The sequence below is a fragment of the Meleagris gallopavo genome, chromosome Z, assembly GCF_000146605.3.
Source record: "Meleagris gallopavo isolate NT-WF06-2002-E0010 breed Aviagen turkey brand Nicholas breeding stock chromosome Z, Turkey_5.1, whole genome shotgun sequence".
In the NCBI taxonomy this organism is placed as follows: domain Eukaryota; kingdom Metazoa; phylum Chordata; class Aves; order Galliformes; family Phasianidae; genus Meleagris; species Meleagris gallopavo.
In genome coordinates this window covers 52,107,832-52,115,394 of record NC_015041.2, presented here as the reverse complement: position 1 = coordinate 52,115,394, position 7,563 = coordinate 52,107,832, and positions in this window count along the sequence as shown.

Sequence of the window (7,563 nt, the reverse complement as noted above, 5' to 3'; positions counted from 1 at the left end):
TATTTGCGGGTTCTCCAAATTATGATGCTTTGTCCTGTTTTGTAGATACCTGTACACGCAAAAATTTAAAATTAAGATCTACAAGTTCTCCTTATGACTTTGCCTGCATTCTTTGGGTCATAAAGTGAAATGCTGAGAAAACAAAGCAAGAAAATCAGCACTGCTTTCTTCAGTTTCCCTCTACATGAACTTGTAAGAGATTCCCAAAGACAAAGAGAGAATCCTCATTTACATAAACTTAATCAAACACTATCGGTCAAAGGCAGTGACTTTAAAAGAAGTCTGGAGTTGCAAAGAAACTCCTAAGGAGTAACGTCAAAAAAGGAATAAAGCACAACATAATTTTATAATCTTCAGAAAAGAAGCAGCTGCTATTTTCTGAGAAGTGAAACATTCTTGGTATCAACTCTGTCTCTCAGCTATTTACCCCACAGTTGGAGCCACATAGTATACAATATCCAACATTCAATATGTATCAGCCAGCAATTTTTGGAAAACAAACCCACAAACATTACACAACCTACATAAGAAAAGTCATTGGTATTCCTCATCTTCTTATTAGTCTTTACAGTGACTGAAACCATAACTGACAGACTTGTACAGAAGTCTGACTTCTTGCTTTCCTCACTTTTCTGGCATTCTGTAGTAAAAACAAAAGAATCAAAGATGCCACTGCAAATATAATTTTTTATTTTTATTTAAGTCTGCAACTCCATTATATCTAATTAAAAAAAGGAATAAACCTGGTGTAATGTCTTACATGTCTACATGGCATGAGGCCCATTTTACTCAGAGACACTGCATGGTCTTTTTTTTCCTGAAGGACAGAAGTGAAAGATATCTACTGTATGTGAGAATAATGGTGCATCTACTGCAGAATCGTCTTTTCGTAGCGACAGGAGATGCTATTTAGGGATAGGGTGTGAATTTCCTCACTTTCTTTTATGTACAAACACAGAAAGAAGAGGCAGTACTGTATAAATCCCTAAATCCCTCATATTTTCAAATCCACCTGCTGTAATCTTGCTATCTTGCTTGTCATTAATGTCTAAAATTGTACAGATTTATAAGGACTGTACTAAAAGAACTAATCTTTTAACGCACTTCTAAAGAACCTAACATACACCATTCTCCATTAAAAACTTTGCAAATACGTATTAGATGCCTCTATGCTTGCCGTTAAAGCCTTTTCTCTTCTGGTTTATTTCAAAATCCTCCATCCTAGCACAATACTCTTTGAGGATGATGTTATTTAAAGGAAAGAAATTTCAAGACCTTTGAGGTCTTACAGTTCAGGAGATCAGATACAGAGTTGTTAAATTTTTTTACTGGCAATAGTCTTCCAATGAAACTATTATATTTAAAAAGGATTACAAAAACAGCCTGTGACCACAGCTTTTAAAAGGTGGGCTGCATTTCACTCCCTTCACTCCTGGACATCCTATTTTCTTCTAATATTTCTCAATTTGAAGCAGAAGGTTCAAGAATACCAATTTTATAAAAATGAAATACAGAAACACTCAATAGAGATGTCTCTTAGGGATGTCCAAGCTTTTAGTTATGATCTTTGAGGCTTGTTTAGCAATATAAGTATCATGGATTTTTTCCCCAACTATTATTACTAAAACTTCTTAATAAATGCTATACATAGTACTAAAAAAGTTTAACTGACAACAGGAAACGAGACAACCATTACAATTCTTTATTCATTATTTCCTTCCTTTTATTTCATTTCAATGTTTTGTTTCTTAAATTAAAATTTTGAATTAATTTTTGCTGGTATAACAATCTCTTAATGTTTCGTGTCATACTGCTTAATGCTAAGTAAGGTACTAAATAGTGGAGTTACACACTGCATTTTACCTGCAATATTCAACTTCATAAATACCATTAAGCTTCTGCTGCATGCCTTGTAAATAAACTAAGAAGGATAATGACATTCTACTTTACTTTATCTTTTGAACTGGATCTAGATCTAGATTGTTTTGGCTATTTCCAAGCTTACAAAAGAAATCCTCCTTTGAATAAAATGCGTCTGCTTGCACAGGCCAATCTCAATATCTAGGAGTATGCAATGAAAACATCAAGTTTCTGAGTTTCTCATCAAAATCTTCAAAATAGCCAATAGATCAAATCAGACGCAAATACACACTTTTCAACTTGGAATTTGAAAGAATCTTACACTTCTCTTATTCTAAGTATACCATCAAATTCATGATGATGCCTAAGAGAGGCACAACGCTTTGGCTGAGAATATTTTGTTATGTGCAAACTCTGAGAGTGGACAAGACTAAGTAATCTTAAAGACATCTGCTTCCCTTGTCTTTCAGAAGAAGGTTTTTTACCTTAGCATAAGTGACAACAATGATAGCTCATCTGTAAAAACATGGTGTTCCTCATTGTCCATGGTATCTTTTCTTAGAGCACATGCATTTGGAATGCAAAGGAAAAAAGTTATTTCCTACTCTTCTCTTATTTTTCCGTATTTAACTCTTTTTGATTTAAAGTGTGTATTGTCTTCTCACTTCCTATTCTCCAGTCTTTTTTTATGTTCTTGCTTTTAAGACTAGTTTCCAAGGAAAATGGGGCTTATACAACTGTTACATCCATGCATTTTTCTCTCACCATTAGCCCAGGCTCACCCCCTTGCTAATTTCAGCCATATTTTAGAAGACTCAAGAAAATTAAGTTCTTGTAAGTTTCGGGAAAATAATTAAGCAAATAGAAATACAATATCTGACTGTAATCAACTCTGCAGTATTTACTCAGAATTTGTAACCAAACACAAGACACGAAGAAGAAAAATACTAGGTATTGTTCAATAATCATGCAGTTGTATTGTATGTTGGAACATATGGAAGGTGGTGGCTCTATGCCCTTAGATGCCAGGAGGAAGATGAGGCGGATAATTCACAAAGATGTCTGACCAGCATAAGTCCTCCTGTGAGGTTCATAAGACAGAAAGTGAGGTCCTGATTCCAATATATAGTGACAGCAGCTACCACTTTCTGCGTAGATAGCCTTTGCTCTTATAGATCTGTGCCAGGAGAAGGTCTTGGGAAGCATGGGAAGTAAGAAAGTCTCCAAAGACTTCTACAAAAAAAAAATATATGAATGAAGGTGAAAGCAAAAAATATGGCTTGTGCTTATGGTGAAAGCATCTTCTAGACACAACCACAGAGACATCTAGATAAAGCAGTTGGGAACTATCTTAGAAAAAAAAATTAAGTCCAAGACTTTCTGTTATGTAACTGCGGGCCAATAAATGGGTTGTCCTATCACAACTGAATAGCATGTAGGATGCTTGCCTTTTTGAAGATGAATAATTCTAGCACCACTTACACTAAGTATGTTAGAAATAGTCTTAAATACTGATCACAACATTTGCCTGCTTGACCACATTCTTCTAGTACCAAGGGAAAACTCTACCTTAGTAATGACTGATTTTGGAAGACACATAGTAAGTACCGCAGATAGCAAAGGTCATCTAGTTAAGGGCTATCTATTCTTCCTTAAAGAAACTCCTATGCAATACTGGAAACATTATCAAAATCAAAACTCATTGTGCTGTGACAAAAGTTGCTATGTGTTTAAAACGAAGCATTAACATGTTACACTTCTAAAACTTGACAGATAATTTGGCATATAAAAAAGATCATAAAAATGATATAAAAGACAGTTTAAGACTGCACTGTTTGCTTAGTTCTTGAATACAACATTTTTTATTACCAAAACAGATCAATATTTATTTTATTTTTACTTCTTAGGTGGTTATTAAAAACACTGTTTATACTTTAGGCTTATTCTTCAAAATAAGTATTCTAAGATCTTTGTAATTATGCAGTATTCAAGGAGGGAAAGGAAGTAGGAGAGAAAGGAAAGGAAGAGGAAATGGAAAGAGAGGAAAATGGGAGGATGAATGAGAGAGATTAGTTGTATATCTTTCTGATTTGTTTTTGTTATTTTTATTCCTTACTCTTTCAGTTTAACAGATTTCTTAACACTCTGTGAAAACTGTATTTAAAAGGTTATATTTTGTCACCTTAAATAACATTTAATGACTTATTGGTTATACTGTGTCTATTTTATCTAATAATTTGACCATAAGATTTGTTTAAATATCCAACTTTCTGTTCCCTCAAGAAATAGTATTTGACTATTGATGTTTTCAGGCTGTTTATTTATTTATTTATTTATTTGTCTATTTCAGTTTGTTTTTATTTTTTACCACCAAAATGAGGCTCTCAGAGAAGAGAGACACCAACATTTTTACTTAAAACAGAATTTCATCTTCACATTTTAACACAGTATCTTTGAAGGTCTTATGATTTTCCTAGTAACTTTTGACCAAAGATTGACTGAAAAATGTCACGGAAAAAACCACTTTCACATTTACTTTGTGAAATACTTCGTTCTTCAGTTTCAACTCTGTATCCCACACATTCTTTGTATCTTCAGAGCTAATGATAACTGTAGAGGAACATGCCAGTTTCAAATAAGAGCTCTTGCATTATGAAAGAAAAAGAGTACTTTATAAACAAAATGCTTATAATGTAATAAATCATATAAACTTTTGTTTAAATGAACTTTTTATTTCCTAAAAAAAATAAACGTGTTATTAAAAAAAAAAGGAAGCTATTTCTTAGGCTTGTGAGTGAGCCAAATATAACAGAACAATTTCTGGTTGCCATATCATGGAAGATATAAAGTATGGGTGCTGTTATACCATTATTGTAAGAAACTGCTCTCAGATGTTTTAGTGCTGAACTTCTGAATACCAAAAGGAAATTCATTTTGCAGCAGCTGTAATCTGGGTACAATACTTACTAGAGAAGATAGAAGATAAAAAAAAAAATGGATAAAGTACTACTAAAGAATTAAGGCAATTAAATAGAGCAACTGAAGAGTTAACACATACTTCAACACACACACATACACACATTTGCTTACACTTTCTACAGAATTTCTTAAGCTAAACAAAATGTCTTTAAACTAAACAAAAGATATGAAAAAAGTTTTGCAGTATAGATTGTTTTTTAGATTGGTTACAATTTCATAATGATACTTGTGTTATGTTCATGTTCTAACCAGATCAGTTTAAACATCTCACTAAAATATGAGGTGAAGTTTAATAAACTGTAAATTCCATTCAAGAAACTGTTGTGGTTTTGTGTAATTTTACTGAGCAACTAAAAAAAGTAATCAAGTATTTCAAAGGTTAAGTGAGTAAATTTCTTGTTATTTTGAGATATATTTCCGAACAGAAAAATCTACTTCTGTTTGAAAACACATAAACAGTAAGTCAGCTGGCTTTACTGAAGCAGCACATTAAAGGCAGAAGGAATATAGCTATTCTGAATTAGACAGTAACTATGAAAGAGGAGTTCGTCAAAAAAGATACTGATTTCTAAAAGGGCATTTGTTACCTCTCAAACATTCAGCTAGAATTCCTGCCCTGGAATAGGTGTTATGTGACCCACGTATAATGTCTGAATTCCAAGATTTTTCAAAGAAAATCATATACTCTTTTTCTCAATCACATATAACTGAAACCACTATGTAAGGAAGACAGTATGATTCCACATTCTGTTTCACGGCTTTCTAGACCGCAGACTAGTCTGAATGCTATTCAAACCTACAGGATTTTTTCAGTTTCAGAAACTTGGGTAGTAAAGTCACATTCTAAAATTGAATACACTAAAATGAACAAGAATGGAAAAGTTCAGCTAAAGATACGGGGGTAAAAAAGACAGCTCTTGACAAACTTTTCTAACACTTATCTTACGTATTCAGAAACCCATGCTCCTCTTCCTTTTAAACTTAACCTCCTAGCCTTCCATTTCAGCATGGATTGTGCTATTCTTTCTGTTAAGCTTACATTTCATAACCAGAAAGTTTAGTTTTAACTATAAGCAGAATGAAATATAAGATTCCACAAACAGAAAGTATTTGAAGAGAAAACTGTTCAGCTCCTCCACAGAATACATCTTTAAATCCCAGAAGAACCTGCTTTACTGGTAAAAGGCAGGAAAACAAGAAAACCAAGAACTTGTCTTGGTTAGAGCCAAAGGGCTTCTTTTTTATAAGTTAAGTCAATTTATTGACAATAAACTCTACTCTTATTTAAAACAATTCTACTTCTTAATACAACACATCCACTGTCATCCTACTTACAAATCATGCTGTTTATTCGGACTCTATTTTTAGAGATTTACTTCTAGGTCTAACTTAAATCAGTTACAGATTTCTGCTCACAATCCCCTCCTAATAGGCCAGCAGATGACCATTCTCGATAGCTCGCTAACTCTTTTTATCAGTCTCCAAGTCATGTACTGATTCAAGGTATTCCTCAAGTGTCATATTTTAATATGTCAACAAAGGAATCCCTCCTTTCAGATAATTAACTTTTAGAGCTGCTGCACGTTTCAAAAAAACCTCAGTTCAAAGCTATCTAGGACTTATCTTGAAAACCTTGTTACACATATGGGAGTCCCCACCACACAAGAAGCAGATCCTCTCTGGAATAAAAATAATTGTTACAGGACAGTGACATTTGAGAGAGAAAAACACAAAATGGAGATCCTTGTCATGTATTTTTTACTCAATTTCAAAATTAAATTTACTTGACTTCTGAAATTTATTTTACCTTTGACAGCCTATCAAGCAATTATAAAAGTAAGGAAAATGCTTGTTATATATAATGCTGTCACTTGAAGAAAAAAAAAAGCTATTTGCTAATGCTCCACTCCTATTTCAACAAGCTTTTAACAGCTGGTATCACATTGAGGCAAAAGATGAACACGTTAATTCATTCAAATATATGATATCATATATTAAATAGTAATGAAGTGCTAGTTTCTAGTGCTAGTGGTTCTGGAAACAAGTCACCATATAGTAGGAAGCCATTTCATCGCATGAAATGCTGACAGAAATCTAAAAGGGAAATTACCTTTAGAAATCATCAAAAATTGTTTCTAACCACAATGTGTGCTAAATTTTGCTGACCAAGACCTCTGTAGAGGCTTAACAAGCTCTTCGGCGAACTTTATTTGTTACGAAATTATGTTTACTTAGATTTTCTTACCTATGATTCGGTTGAATAAACATTTAAAGTGGGAAAAAAAAGGAGAATTGTGCTACGCACAAATACTACCACTACATTATGATTTTCTGTAAATACATAAATAAATAAATAAATAAATAAATAAATATGCACTTTTCCCATAGCTGAAAATCCTACAGTAAATATGAATTATACAAGGAACGATATCCCAGCTGATACTGAACTATACATTTCAGTGCAAATTGGTATGGTAAATTATGCAAAAACATAAAAACACATATTACACTTGCAGTAAAGAATTCCATAAATTATGACACACATTTGCGTTATTTACATCAAGAATAAAACCAAGTACAAGCTATCACACACTAACAAGAACAAGCAACAAGGAATCTCAGAAATTATTTTTAAGGGCTCCTTCCAACGCAGAACATTATATGTTTCTATTGACGAGAGGCTGAAAGAGCAGAGCTTCCTCAGACTAGAGAAGAGAAGGCTCT